Source organism: Hylobates moloch, unplaced genomic scaffold (genome assembly GCF_009828535.3).
Source record: "Hylobates moloch isolate HMO894 unplaced genomic scaffold, HMol_V3 SCAFFOLD_22, whole genome shotgun sequence".
Taxonomy (NCBI): Eukaryota; Metazoa; Chordata; class Mammalia; order Primates; family Hylobatidae; genus Hylobates; species Hylobates moloch.
Window position 1 is genome coordinate 35,044,079 of NW_026652297.1, and position 16,225 is coordinate 35,060,303.

A 16,225-nucleotide genomic window follows, 5' to 3' on the forward strand; every position below is an offset into this window, starting at 1 on the left:
AAGTCTTCTCATGCCTATAATCCCAGCACTTTGGGAGACCAAGGTGGGTGGATCACCTGAGGTCAGGAGTTCGAGACCAGTCTGGGCCAACATGGTGAAACCCTGTCTCTACTAAAAATACAAAAATTAGCTGGGTATGGTGGCATGTGCCTGTAATCCCAGCTACTCAGGAGGCTGAGGCAGGAGAATCGCTTAAACCCAGGACATGGAGGTTCCGGTGAGCTGAGATCGTGCCATTGCGCTCCAGCCTGGGTGACAAGAGCAAAACTCTGTCTCAAAAAAAAAAAAGTATAAGCCTTGCAGGCTGGGTGAGGAGGCTCACACCTATATATCCCAGCACTTTAGGAGGCCAAGGCAGGAGGATCACTTGAGCCCAGGACTTCAAGACCAGCCTGAGCAAAAGAGTGAGACCTAGTCTCAAAAAAAAAAAAAAAAAAAAAAAAGGAAGGAAGGAAGGGAGGAAGGAAGGAAGGGGAAAGGGAAGGGGAGGAAGGAAAATTAATTAGAAAGCACTGGATCTTCCAAAACAAAAAAGTGTATAAGCCTTGTAAGCCAAGTACAGTATATTACAATTTTCTATTGTTAGACTTTGTTATCAGTAATTTTGTATCTCGGTCCTTCCCTTGTCACACTTTACACTTTACACGAAGCAGAGCTTCCCAGTTAAGAAAACATTCAAAACATTTTCTTTAGTTGCCTTGAACGTGAGACACCTTGAATGAATTAAACCTGCTTAGTGCTACCAACACTTATGTTTCTACTGGCTGGTAGTGCTGACTGCAGGGTTGAGGAAGGTAGAAAGATACCCAGATTCCCTCCAAAAATAACCAACATGTTTTTAGAAGCAGTCACTGTCTTCACCACACTTCCTCGTTTTTTGGTTCAAGTCATTTCCTCCATGGGAAATTATCTGTAAACGAATCTATCTTGTAGCCTACCAGGTTGCCTTTTCCTCGAAATTCTGTTTACTTGGGATTCTTCCCTAATCTCTCCACCAAATATATTGGTTTTAGTCCTTCTTCTCTGGTTAGCTCTGTGGTTAGAAATGTAAATACTGAATTTAATGTGACTTCTCCATGCTGTTTGGGAGGATTCTTGCAGCAAAATATCCCCCAACCATAAAAAGGCAGGGTGAGGTAATGCAAGGAATTAATCTAGCTGTGGATATGTGTATCGCTATGAATGTAAATAAATATCTGGCAGGTGTGATTTAAGTTGTAAAAGGCTCTATTAAAACACAACTATTTTTTATTTCAAATATCAGAAGGGGCCAGGTGGGGTGGCTCAATGCCTGCAATCTCAATACATTGGGAGATCAAGGTGGAAGGATCACTTGAGGCCAGGAGTTCAAGACCAGCCTGGACAACATAGTGAGACCCCCCAACTCTATGAAAAAAATAAAAAATTAAAATGAGCTGGGCATGGTGGCATGCACCTGTAGTCCCAGCTACTTGAGAGGCTGAGGTGGGAGGATCACTTGAGCCCAAGAGTTCAAGGCTGCCGTGAGCTATGACCATGGCACTGCACTCCAGCCTAGGCAACAGAGTGAGACCTTGTCTCCAAAAAAACAAAACAAAACAAAATCAATAAAGGGGAACAGTTTCAAATTACCCGTTTGTGTTCCATTATATTCACAAGCCATGCGTTTTACTGGGGCCTGGTTTCAAATTTGCAGTGCTTGCCTATGCTCAATGGCAGATATCTCCATTTCCAAAAGCCCTTTGGCTCTCTCTCTAAAAATAAATGAGGCCAGGCTCGGTGGCTCACACCTGTAATCCCAGCACTTCGGGAGGCTGAGGTGGGTGGATCAGCTGAGGTCAGGAATCCGAGACAAGCCTGGCCAATATGGTGAAACCCCGTCTCTACTAAAAATACAAAAATTAACCGGGCATGGTGGCACGTGCCTGTAATCCCAGCTACTCGGGAAGCTGAGGCAGGAGAATCCCTTAAACCCAGGAGGCAGAGGTTGCAGTGAGCCGAGATCATGCCATTGCACTCCAGCCTGGGTGACAGAGTGAGACTCCATCTCAATAAATAAATAAATGAATAAATAAATAAGAAAGATAGCTATTTTTTCCTCAAAAATAAAATGAAAATCACACTATTTGTAGATCAAACCAAGTACATAGGTTAAAAATGTGAGGAAAGGAATGGAAGAGAAATCAGAGTCAGCTTCCAAGCCCAGGCAGTTGGGGAAATTAATGAGTTAAAGTGAGAGGACAGGTTTTATAATCTGCAAAGTGCTACAACAATGTCCGTGATTGGTATAGGTCCAGGAACACAGAGAGGAAAAACTAAGAAAGGTGGATGTGGTTAGCAACAAGAGCAATGAGTTCAACTGGGAACTTCCCATCTTGAAGAGTGAGGTATTTAAGCAGAGATGTACCAGACACAATGAAAGATTTCCACTTGGAAGTTGAGTAAGGTAGCTCACCTGGAGACAGATTTAGGAGTCACCACATAGGGGTGATGTTTGAGTCTTTGAGCAAATAAGAGAATGTGGACAGGAAACGTTAATGACGACAACCCCCTTGAGTTTCACAATATAAATCTTTCCATTGCCTTTTTCTCCAGTACGTAGTCAATTGTTGAGGTCTTGTCTATGTCTGCCTTTTCTCTGTCCTTTGTTTGTTTGTTTGTTTTAGCTTATGCACTTCTAAAAAGTAAGAATGTGTCTGTTTAATTCACTTTGAACAGTAGAGAACTCGGTATCACCGGCACACAGGCTCTACAAGTGCAAAGTTCTTACCCAACATGAGTTGGTTTGGCCTAAGCTTGGAGATGGAGGGTCTGGCTCCATGATACAAAGCATGGAGCCAAGGGTGAATGCAGAGCTAGGGCTTCAAAGAAAACCCTGCTCGGGCCAGGCGCAGTGGCTCACACCTGTAATCCCAACACTTTGGATGGCTGAGGCAGGCGGATCATGAGGTCAGGAGTTTGTTTGTTTGTTTGTTTGTTTGTTTGTTCTTGAGACAGAGTCTTGCTGTGTCAGCCAGGCTGGAGTGCAGTGGCGCGATCTTGGCTCACTGCAAGCTCCGCCTCCCGGGTTCACACCATTCTCCTGCCTCAGCCTCCAGAGTAGCTGGGACTACAGGCGCCCGCCACCACACCCAGCTAATTTTTTGTATTTTTAGTAGAGACGGGGTTTCACTGTGCTAGCCAGGATGGTCTCAATCTCCTGACCTCGCGATCCACCCGCCTCGGCCACCCGAAGTGCTGGGATTATAGGCGTGAGCCACCGTGCCCAGACAAGTTCAGGAGTTTGAGACCAGCCTGACCAACATGGTAAAACCTTGCCTCTACTAAAAATACAAAAATTAGCCAGGAGTGGTGGTACGCGCCTATAATCCCAGCTACTCAGGAGGTTGAGGCAGGAGAATCGCTGGAACTCGGGAGGCGGAGATTGCAGTGAGCCGAGATCGCACCACTGCCCTCCACCCTGGGTGACAGAGCAAGACTCCATCTCGGAAAAAAAAAAAAAGAAAAAACCCTGCTCAGAAGGCAGCACGTGTGAAGGTATGTGGTTGCCTGGTGGAAACCACAAGATACCAAATGGAATGGGTTACACAAGGAGGGCACCAGGTCTAATGAATAAGGGGGAAAGGTATAACATATGATGGCTTCCCTAACCTCTAGCCCTCTAGTTCCACATTCCTGTCCCAGTCAAGTTCTAACACAGTCTCTTCATAGTTCACCCTGTATTGTAGGCTTTGGAATATGCCTCAGGGCATGTGTGTTCCCATGCATCTCAGTCATTTTGTGCAGTTGTAACAGAATACCACAGACTGGGTAATTTATAATGAACATACATTTATTGGTTCACGGTTCAGAAGCCCAGTGTCAAGGGGCCAGCATCTTGTGAGGACCTTCTTGCTGCGTCATAACATGGCAGAAGGTGTCACATGGTGGAAGGACAAAAAGAGAGGGCAAGGGAGAGGCAAGCCCACTCCCACAATAACAAACCCACTCCCACGATAACAAACCCACTCCCGTAATAACGAACCTACTCCCTTGATAACAACATTAGTCCATTCTTGAGGTGGGGCCCTTGTGATCTAAACACCTCTTAGAGGTCCCACCTCCCAATACCATTACAATGCCAATTAAATTTCAACATGAGCTTTGGATGGGGACAAACGATCAAACCACAACACTGTGTGTACTTTAGTATCTTTCCTTAAAGTCAGTTGTGGTTTTGGCTGTCTGTGAATAACCAGATTGTAAGCCTCTCAAAGGCAGGGATGAAACAGAAGCCCACTGTTCATGGCCTGTCCTGGAACACTGGAGGAACTCCAGCTTTTCTGCTACCTGGATCTGAATTAAGGACTTCCCAAATTTAAGAACTTGGTTTACTACATCACAACGGCATTGCCCTTGCTTTGCTTTGTTCCTGACACCGTTCCCTCCATTCTGCCAGGCAACCACCTCACTCTCCATCTACAGTTATTTGCTTTCCTTATCCCTCACATCCAATATCTTCTGGTGTCCTTAGGCAATGTCTGCATCTTTCTTCTTTGACTCAGCACTCTCAGAAAACCATTCTTTGGAGCACATGCTTAACCTGGCCCTAGGATCTCTGCACTTACCCTGCAGACAGGCCCTGCCCAATGTGTCCCAGAAAGAGATCTGGTCATTTAGTGTTTGTCTATCCCCTCCCTCTGGCCCGTGAATTCCATATTTCTGACAATCTTACCCTCATATCTTCCACTCTGAAGATGAGTGAAAAGTTGTGGGTTGAAACAGTTTCAATTGTGATTAGAATGTATGTGGTCATTAGCAAACAAAATATAGTAAAGTATAACTCAAATGAATAAGTAAAAGCAGTTCACTTTCTGTGGCTATTCAGCTTTTTGGTTATAGTTGCCTCTTTTTGCATAAAATTAGAACTAGTTTGCTGTGTTTACAGAAAAGGCTTTGCTTTGCTTTGCCAAGCAAATTGGCAGAGAAAATGTTCTTGCAATAAAAGGACACAACATTCTAATATCCTTTCCTAGTTCTGCCCTGTAAAACGCAGTCTCTATTGCATTCCCAAGCATCAGGGAATTATAACTTCCCTCCATCACCACCAACACTGCTACAGACCAAAAAAGAAAAGCCAACATCTTTATTAACTCTTTGAATAAATTGTTATTGTGCACACTTCAAGTGCTGGGAGCTGGGCTAGGCATTGTGAGAGTTACAGTCACATAGAAGCCATGATCCCTGGCCCACAGCTACTCACAGTCTAGCTGGGGAGATAAGACATTGCTATCAGCCACTATCAGGCAGATGCCATAAATGCTGTGTACATGAGTGGTGGGACCTCAAGTGCCGTAGGATTTCAGAGGAGGGGGAGAAGATGTCTGGCTTAACAGAGGAAGTTCGAGTCTAGTTGGCCTTTGTTTTCTCAATAAATATTTATTGGGTGTCTCTGAGGACTGCACTGAGTTCTGTGCCAATTGCTAAGGAACACAAGAGTGGGCAAAACAGACATCGTTTGTGGTTCTGATGAGAACCTATAGGGGAAAAGATATTAACCAGATGATCATGCAATTATAAAATTATACTGCCTGGTAAATTATCTGAAGGAAGTAGTGGGGCCTATGGGGGCCTGTGGGGTCAGGGAAGGCTTCCCTATGGAAGGGATGTGGGAGCTAAGATCTGTAGATGAGTAGGAGTTAACCACAAAAGAAAAGAAAAAAGAAAGGAAAGAGAGAGGGGAGTGAGCATTACAGACAAAAGGAACAGCATGTCCGAAGTTCCTGAGGTAGGAGTAAGCATGGCAATTTAAACAGTGAGAAATGCTCTGTGTGTGTGTGTGGAGCAAAAATGACAGGGAGGAGAGAAGACTGGAGCCAGACCACCCGGATCCAGTGGGCCCTGGTGAGGACTTGAGTCTTGATCCCAAGAGGAATGAGAATCTACTGAAGGGATTTAATAAGAGGAGAAATGATCAGATTTGCATATTAAAAATATATCCTGGCCAGGCACAATGGCTCATACCTGTAATACCAGCACTTTGGGAGGCCAAGGCAGGAGGAGCGCTTGAGTCCAGGAGTTTGAGACCAGCCTGGGTCACATCATGACGTCATGTCTCTGCAATAAATAAATTAAATAAATAAATAAGCTGAGCATGGTGGCACATGCCTGAGTCCCAGCTACTTCGGAGGCTAAGGCAGGAGGATCACTTGAACCCAAGAGTTTGAGGCTGCAGTGAGCCATGATCACACCACTGCACTCCAGCCTAGGCAACAGAGACCCTGTCTCTAAACTTAAAAAACAAGCCAGGTGCAGTGGCTGACGCCTGTAATCCCAGCACTTTGGGAGGCTGAGGTGGGCAGATTACGAGCTCAGGAGTTTGAGATCAGCCTGGCCAACATGGTAAAACCCCATCTCTACTAAAAATACAAAAATTAGCCAGGCATAGTGGCGCACACCTGTAATCCTAGCTACTTGGGAGGCTGAGGCAGGAGAATTACTTGAACCTGGGAGGTGGAGGTTGCAGTGAGCCGAGATCATGCTATTGCACTCCAGCCTGGGCAACAGAACAAAACTCCATCTCAAAAAAAAGAAAACCAGCCAAACAAACCAAAAAAACAAAACAAAACCACACACAACCAAATAACCAAATAGGTCAGGCATGTCAGCTCATGCCTGTAATCCCAGCATTTAGAGAGGCCAAAGCTGGCAGATCATTTGAGGTCAGGAGTTCAAGACCAGCCCGGGCAACATGATGAAACCCTGTCTCTACAAAAAATACAAAATTTAGCCGAGTGTGATGGTGTGCGCCTGTAGTGTCAGCTACTCGGGAGGCTGAAGCGGGTAGATCACTTGAGCCCTGGAGGCTGAGGCTGAGGGTGCAGTGAGCGACAATCACACCACTGCACTCCAGCCTGGGCGACAGAGCAAGACCCTGTCTCAAAACAAAAAACAGAAACATTATTCTGGCCACAGTGTGGGTAATGATTGATTGTAGGGCTCTGGAGTTAGTTGCAAAAGATCAACTGTAGGCAGTTATACTGATCCAGGCAACAGATAATGGTGGGATTGGAGGAGAAAAGTGGACGTACGTGTCAGATACTTGAGAATAAAAAGCTGGTATCAGTTCTTAGGAACAGATCGTGAGAGTGTGGAAGGTGTTTTCCTCAATCCCAGTGTTTCCTTCCTATGAAAGGAGTTTGTCTCAGCCCTTCTTCTTCCTCTTAAGAGTGAGCTGCCTCAGAGAGGAATTCTCTGCAGGTCCTCCTGGCATTGACAGAGCTGGGAATGCTGCCCAGGAGTGGGTGGGTGAGTGGATCTCTGTCTTCTATTGTAGTTTGGATGCAGGTCCATTTGGCCCTCACACTGGGTTAAGTTCTCCACACTTCTCTATCGGCAAAGCCAATATCTTGGCCACCATATTTACTCTTTGGTTTATTTCTCTAACTCTGGGCAGAGAGGAGAGAGACGCTATTTATTAGAGAGTACTTTTTTTTTTTTTTTTTTTAGAGTCTTGCTCTGTCGCCCAGGCTGGAGTGCAGTGGCATGATCTCGGCTCACTGCAACCTCTGCCTCCTGGGTTCAAGCAGTTCTCCTACCTCAGCCTCCTGAGTCACTGGGACTATAGGTGCACACCACCAGGCCTGGGAAATTTTTGTGTTTTTAGTAGAGATGGTGGTTTCACCATGTTGACCAGGCTGGTCACAAACTCTTGACCTCAAGTGATCCACTCACCTAGGCTTCCCAAAGTGCTGGGATTATAGGCGTGAGCCATCATGGCTGGCCCTGGAGACTACTCTTGAGACTCCAAATAGACTGGATATGGGTGATGGGGCTTGATGGATGGATAAGATTTTTTTTTTTAAGTTTTAAAAGGAGTTCATTGAAGAATACTCTTAGGAAGCCAACAACTTTTGAATTGTCATTTTTTAAAAGTTTTTTTTTTTCATGCTGTGTAATAAAGGTAACATGTAGGAAGCTATGAGTTACAAGCTTCTTCTTACTGGAATTCTCTGGGAGGGCACAGTATAGTCATTTCTGCAATGCTAAAATAATTTGTTTTAAGTTTCTTCTCTGCTTCTCTTCAAAAAATGATGAATAATAACAGGAGACAGCATTAAAAAGCCATTTTTTCCCATCATTCTGTAGTATTGGAGCCAGTATTTTTACCATCACAGTCTACTATTTTTGTTTCATCCGCTTTAATAAGTTCTGTCACCTCTCTGAATTCAACATCATTCAATGCAAAAGTCCACAGATTATCACAGAATCTGTACATATTTAGAAAGCTCCTGAAATTGACTCTGTTCCTAACCCTCTGAGCCAATGCTGAATCTGTAGCCTTATCAAACTGAAGTAGAACTTGTAGGTGGTCTCTTGAGACTGTATGAGCTCATCTAGGCTCACCTGAAGACTGTTGCCCAAAGCAGTATTTCTGTATAACCGATATGCCATGGCTTAAGAAAAATTGCTCAAACTACCTTTGTTTTTCTTTTTAGCTTTTTTGTTTGTTTGCTTGTTTGTTTTTGAGACAGAGTCTTGCTCTGTCGCCAACGTTTGAGGGCAGTGGCACGATCTTGGTTCACTGTAGCCTCTGCCTCCCAGGTTCAAGCAATTCTCTTGCCTCAGCCTCCAGATTAACTGGGATCAGAGGCATGTACTACCATGCCCAGTTAATTTTTGTGTGTGTGTGTGTGTATTTTTAGTAGAGACAGGGTTTCACCATATTGGCCAGGCTGGTCTCCAACTCCTGGCCTCAAGTGATTTGCCCACCTCGACCTCCCAAAATTCTGGGACTACAGTGTGAGCCACCACATCCGGCCTTCTTTTTCTTTTTCCTTGGGACGGGGTCTTGCTCTGTTGCCCAGGCTGCCGTGCAGTGGCACAATCATAGCTTACTGCAGCCTCGACCTCCTGAGTTCAAGCAATCCTCCTATCTCAGTCTCCTCAACAGCTGGGACCACAGGCACACACTACCATGCCTGGACTTATTTTATCTTATTTTATTTTTTTCTTGAGATGAGGTCTCCCTGCGTTGCCCAGGCTGGTCTTAAATTCTTGGGCTCAAGCAATCCTCCTGCCTTGGCCTCTCAAAGTGCTGGGATTATAGGCATGAGCCACTACACCTGGCCAAAAAATTGCCTTTGTTATTCAAGCTTGCATTGATGTACTGCGGGGAAAGGGCTTTCTGCTGCAGAGCAGACAGCAGCCACCAGGAGCCCAGCAGGATGTTCCTATTTCCGCAACCACAGAAACCCGGATGAATATGATTTTGATAGAAATGGAAGGAAAGACATTACAGGTGTGGGGACAACATAAGTAAAGAAGCAAGATGGCCAGGAGCAGTGGCTCACGCCTGTAATCCCAACACTTTGGGAGGCCGAGGCGGGCAGATGACCTGAGGTCGGGAGTTCGAGACCAGCCTGACCAACATGGTGAAACCCCGTCTCTACTAAAAATACAAAATTAGCCAGGCATGGTGGCACATGTCTGTAATCCCAGCTACTGGGGAGACCGAGGCAGGAGAATCACTTGAACCTGGGAGGTGGAGGTTGCAGTGAGCTGAGATCACACCATTGCACTCCAGCCTATGCAACAGAAGAGTGAAACTCTGTCAAAAAAAAAAAAAAAAGCAAGATGACAGAAAAGCATACAAGGTATGATTGGAAAACTGAATGAACCAATCCAACTAGAGCTGAAGAATTGTGTGAGGCAGTTAAAGTAGGGCTGGAAAGATGGTTGGATTCAGGTTATGGAAGGTGCAGAGGGCCATGCTAGAGTCTATGGATTTTATCTTATAAGCAAAGGAAAGTTACTATAAGGTTTTCAAGCAGGCAGCATGAGCTAAATGACTTGCAGTGTGTAGAGTAGATTAAGCACAGAAGCCAGTCAGGAGATTATTACAAGTTCCTGAACTAGTGTGACAATGATAATAAAGGAATAAATGCAGACATGTGAAGGAAGAACTGATAGGTCTTTCCTGGAAGGTCAGATGGAATGAGTGAGGGACAAGAAGAATCCAAGATGGCTCCAGGGTTCGTGGTCTCGATGCCCGGAGAATGGGAGTGGCATATAAATGTCAGGAGACATCAGACTTCATTAAAATTAAAGACTTTAAAATTAAATTAAAAAAATTTGTGCATCAAAGGACATTATCAAGAGAGTGAAAAGACAATCCATAGAACAGGAAAATATCTGCAAAGCATATATCTGATAACAGGGTTTAATATCCAGAGTATACATACAAATCTCTTATAACTCAACAACAGGAAGACACACAACCCAATTTAAAAATAAGGAAAGCGGCCGGGCGCGGTGGCTCACGCCTGTAATCCCAGCACTTTGGGAGGCTGAGACTGGCAGGTCACCTGAGGTCAGGAGTCAACAGTCTGGCCAACGTATTAAAACCCTGTCTCTACAAAAAAATCAAAAATTAGCTGGGTATGGTGGCCTGCACCTGTAATCCCAGCTACTCGGAAGACTAAGACAGGAGAATCACTTGAATCCAGGAGGCAGAGGTTGCAGTCAGCTGAGATCGTGCCACTGCACTCCAGTCTGCGTGACAGAGCAAGAATCCATCTCAAAATATAAAATAAAAAAAAATAAATAAATAAAAATGAGGAAAGCACTTGACTAGACATTTCTCCAAAGCAAATCTACAAATTGCCAAAAAGCACATGAAAACATGTTCAGCGTCATCAGGCATTAGGAAAATGCCATCCCAGTCTACTATTTTTGTTTCATCCGCTTTAATAAGGAAAATGCAAACTGAAACCACAATGAGATGTGGCTATAATTTTTTTTTTTTTTTTTTTTTTTGAGATGGAGTCTCACTCTGTCGCCCAGGCTGCAGTACAGTGACATGATCTCGTCTCACTGCAACCTCCCCCTCCCAGGTTCAAGCAATTCTCCTGCCTCAGCCTCCTGAGTAGCTGGGATTACAGGCACGTGCCACCATGTATGGCTAATTTTTGTATTTTTAGTAGAGATGGGGGTTTCACCATGTTGGTCAGGCTGGTCTTGAACTCCTGACCTCGTGATCCACCTGCTTCAGCCTCCCAAAGTGCTGGGATTACAGGTGTGAGCCACTAGGCCCAGCCATAATTTTTTTTTAGTTGAAAATAACCAAGCACTGGAGATCATTTGGAGAATTTGGAGCCCTTGTAGTAGTGCTGATGGGAATGTAAAATAGTATATCCACTGTGAAACACAGCCTGGCAGTTCCTCCAAAAGTAGAACATAGAATTACCATATGATACAGTAAGTCCACTCTGTTAATCAGCTCTGGCAGCTATAACAAAATGCCACAAACTAGGTGGCATAATCAACAAACATTTTTTGTTTGTTTATTTTTTCTTGAGACAGGGTCTCTGTCGTTCAGGTTGTAGTGCAGTGACGACATCTCAGCTCACTGCAACATCCGCCTCCCAGGTTCAAGCAATTTTCCTGCCTCAGCCTCCCAAGTAACTGGGACTATAGGCGCCTGCCACCACACCTGGCTAATATTTTGTATTTTTAGTAGATATGGGGTTTCACCAGGTTGGCCAGGCTGGTCTTCAACTCCTGACCTCAAGTGATCCACCCACCTCAAGCTCCCACAGTGCTGGGATTACAGACATGAACCAACACGCCTGGCCACGGACATTTACTTCTCACAGTTCCAGAGCCTGAAAGTCTGAGATCAAAGCACTGGCAGTTCAGTGTCTGGTGAGGGCCACTTCCTGGTTCATAAAGGGCAGTCTTCTTGCTGTGTCCTCACATGGCAGAGAAGGGACACAGGCTCTCTTGGGAGTCTTGTAAGGGCACTAATCCCATTCATAAAGGCTCCACTGTCATGAACGCATCTAATCCTAATTACCTAATTATCCTAATTACCTGCCAAAGACCCCACCTCCTTGCAAAATCCGTATGCTGAAATCCCACCCCATCACATTATGGGGTGGGTACAAGCATATGGATTTTGAGAGGACACAAGCATTCAATTCTGTAGCACATTCTTTGGTATATACTCTAAATAATTGAAAGCAGGGACTCAAACAGATTCTTGTAGACAAATGTTTACAGCAGCATTTTTCACGATAGGCAAAGGCAGAAGCAACCCAAGTGTCTATCAACAGCCGAATGGATTTTTAAAATGTATTATATACATACAATAGAGTATTACTCAGCCTTAAAAAGGAATGAAATCCTGATACATGCTACAACATGGATGAACCGTGAAGACATTAATGAACTAAGTCAGACATTAGCCAGGTGTGGTGGCACACTCCTGTAGTCCCAGCTACTTGGGAGGCTGAGGCAGGAGGATCCCTTGAGCCCAGAAGTTTGTGGCTGCAGTGAGCTATGATTGTGGCACTGCACTCAAACCTGGGCAACAAAACAGGACAGAAGAAGCAAAGAGAGAAAGAGAGAGAGAGAGAAAGAAATAGGAAGGAAGGAAGGAAAGAAAGGAAGAAAAGAAAGAAAAAGAACCAGACACCAGACATAGGAAGACAAATCTTGCATGATTCGCTTACGTAAGATATCTAGAATAAATAAATTCATAGAAATGGAAAGTCAAACAGAGGCTCCTAAGGGGTAAGTGCAAATAAGGAGTTATTGATTAAGGGGTGCAGAATTTTGTTTAGGGTGATGAAAAAGTTTAGAGATAGAGAGTTGTGATGGTTGCACAACATGATGCTACATTTTAAAAAGGTTAAAATTGCAAATACTGGGGCCAGGTGCGGTGGCTCATGCCTGTAACCCCAGCACTTTAGGAGGACGAGGCGAGTGGATCACCTGAGGTCAGCAATTCTCCGAGACCAGCCTGGCCAACACGGTGAAACCCCGTCACTACTAAAAATACAAAAATTAGCCGGGCATGGTGGTGCATGCCTGTAACCTCAGCTACTCAGGAGGCCGAGACACGAGAATCGCTTGAACCCGGGAGGCAGAGGTTACAGTGAGCCAAGATCGCACCACTGCACTCCAGCCTGGGTGACAGAGCGAGATTCCTTCCAAAAAAAAATTTTAAAAGAATTGCAAATAGGCAGGGCGCGGTGGCTCAAGCCGGTAATCCCAGCACTTTGGGAGGCTGAGGTGGGCGGATCACGAGGTCAGGAGATCGAGACCATCCTGGCTAACATGGTGAAACCCTCTCTCTACTAAAAATACAAACAAAATTAGCCGGGCGTGGTGGTGGGCGCCTGTGGTCTCAGCTACTCGGGAGGCTGAGGCAGGAGCATGGCGTGAACCGGGGAGGCAGAGCTTGCAGTGAGCCAAGATCACGCCACTGTACTCCAGCCTGGGCAACAGAGCCAGACTAAATATTTTACTACAAGAAAATCAAGAAGATTCCCTTCATTATTAAGTAAACATAATAATAATCATAGCTATCATTTATCAAGTCCTTTCTACACGCCAGGAGTTTTACCAGGATTATTTTATTTATCCTCATAAGAACCCTATAAGGGACATGTATTATTAGCCTTATGTTATATATAAGGAAACTAAGGCTTACAGAAGTTAAATAATTTTCCCAGAGTCACAAAGCTGGTAAATAATCAGTTCAAAACTAAAATGATTTCAAGTTACTTACTGGCAAGTTAAAGGAATTATTATTTATTTATTTTTGGTTGAAGTTAAAGTTTTGTATCTGAAAATGATATTTTTTTAAGAAAATAGTAACAGGACTAACAATTACGTGGTTTTCAAACAATACTGAAATACCAGTTTTTGCTTGTGGAATTGTAAAATTTTAAAAATACATGACAAGCAATGTTTTTCAGGATTAATGAATCAGAAACCTTTGAACAACAATTTGGCAATTTAACTTGATACAATACTTTAAGAAAGATATTTGGCAATATATACCAGATTTTTTTTTTTTTTTTTGAGACAGAGTTTTGCTCTTGTTGCCCAGGCTGGAGTGCAATGGCTCGATCTCAGCTCACCACAACCTCCCCCTCCCGGGTTCAAGCGATTCTCCCGCCTCAGCCTCCTCAGTAGCTGAGATTACAGGCATGTGCCACCATGCCTGGCTAATTTTTTTATTTTTAGTACAGATGAGGTTTCTCCATGTTGGTCAGGCTGGTCTTGAAACCCTGACCTCAGGTGATCCGCCCACCTCGGCCTCCCAAAGTGCTGGGATTATAGGCGTGAGCCACTGTGCCTAGCCATCCATTTCTTAAATATCCTAAAGTGAGTGTGCATTACTTTATAGTTGTAAAATTAAAAAAAAAAAACCTTTTTTAAAAGAAAGATATGGTCTAAAAAGACCAAATTTGGCTGGGTGTGGTGACTCACATCTATAATCCTACTACTTTGTGGGTCTGAGTGGGAGGATTGCTTGAGGCCAAGAGTTCAAGACCATCCTGGTCAACATAGCAAGACCCCTGTTTCTATTTTAAAAAATAAATAAATAATAAAATCCCAAATCCATATTCCTCTTTTGAATTACTGAGTAAAATAAAATATTTTCTTTTTCCACTTTCAGAGATGGTATGTTCTTTTTATTATGTCTTAAGGGCATTGGTGTGATTAAAAAGACTGATAAATGACCAAGAATTCATGAGTCATCAAATATAGCTCCCTGATGTATCAGGAGAAAATCTCAAGCCTTGAGATTAATGGTAAAATACCATTTAAAAAGTCACATAAATCTACCCAAACTGAATATTCGGTGCCTCATTTATTGTTTTGTAAAGACGTGCTCAGTATATCAATGCTGTGAAACTGAAACAAGTTTCAATAACTGACAGCAAAAGAGGCTTCACTAAGTTTGTCAGAGACCCAGCCAGATAAAATTTTGAAATGATTAAAATGTCATAAAGGTCTGAGTGCGGTAGATGATGTCTGTAATCCCAGCACTTTGGAAAGTCAGGGTGGGAGGATAGCTTGAGGCTAGAAAATGGAGACCCTGGAGACCAGCCTGGGCAACAGTTCAAGACTCTGCCTCTAAAAAAAAATTTTTTTTTTTTTTTGAGACAGAGTCTCACTCAGTCGCCTAGGCTGGAGTGCAATGGCACAGTCTCGGCTCACTGCAAGCTCTGCTTCCCGGGTTCACGCCATTCTCCTGCCTCAGCCTCCCAAGTAGCTGGGACTACAGGCGCCCGCCACCACACCCGGCTAATTTTTTGTACTTTTTTTTAGTAGAGACGGGGTTTCACCGTGTTAGCCAGGATGGTCTCGATCTCCTGACCTTGTGATCTGCCCGCCTCGGCCTCCCAAAGTGCTGGGATTACAGGCGTGAGCCACCGCGCCCGGCCAAAAAAAATTTTTTACTAAAAAAATTTTTTAGTTAGGTGGGCGTGGTGGCACGAGCTTATAGTTCCAGCTACTTGGGAGACTGAGGTGGGAAGATCACTCTAGCCCAAGAGTTTGAGGCTACAGTGAGCTATGATGATGCCATGTACTCCAGCCTCGGCGACAGAGTGAGGCCCTGTCTCAAATAAAATAATAAAGTAAAATTCAGAAAGAGCTGAAGACAAAACTGGTGCAGGAAGCCCATGACTGATTTAAGCATCTGGATCACTGTGTCTTCAGATTGGTGCCTGTGCCTCAGGTGACCCTGGGACAAAGCTGGCTGAGAGATGGGGAGGAGCCCATGACTCAATCAAGCTGAGACTCGGGTATAATTAGGTGAACCTTTATACCAAATGGACATCACAGATCTGTGATTTGATCTGGAAGGGATTTTATTTTTACCCGGACTCTGTACTATATCAAAACTTGCTGATTATTTTCATGAATCCCATGACAATTTTACATGGGTCCAAATAATTCCTCTTACTTTTTAATTTAGCCATTAGATTTTGATGGATTGATTTTAATTTTTAATAATGAGTATATTCTGTATTTTAGACCAGGGAGCATGAAGCCATTATGCAGTTAATGAGTTTCATCATTATTTACAATACAATAAACAGTGTGTTTATTTAAATTGGGCATGCATTAACATAAATGCGCAGAACATTTTTTAAAATTCCTCTCTACGCTATTTATGGCACATGGCAAAGTTTAATGGTAGATGGGAAGAAAGAAAAGAAAGAGTGAGAAATGAGAACCTTGGGTAGCCATAGGACCAACTTGGTTTCATTAGGGGGCAGCTTTGTGGGAAGGGCTCAGGTGAGCACCCACAGATTGCACCGAGGTGCTATACTCTGAGGCTGTGTTAAACAGACTTCCCAGCCCCCACAGATCTTTCCTGTAGATTTATTGCAGTGCCTGGGGTTCTGCCATTAAGAATTTTCCCTGTAGTTTTGAAGGCTAATCATGTTTACAGTTCTGC

General features: G+C 44.0%; 1 pseudogene; it reads right to left on the reverse strand.

Annotated features, from left to right (window-relative positions):
• Window positions 1-8,095: 8,095 nt before the first annotated feature.
• On the reverse strand, window positions 8,096-8,412 carry LOC116462096 (transcription initiation factor IIA subunit 2-like; annotated as a pseudogene).
• Window positions 8,413-16,225: the final 7,813 nt, after the last annotated feature.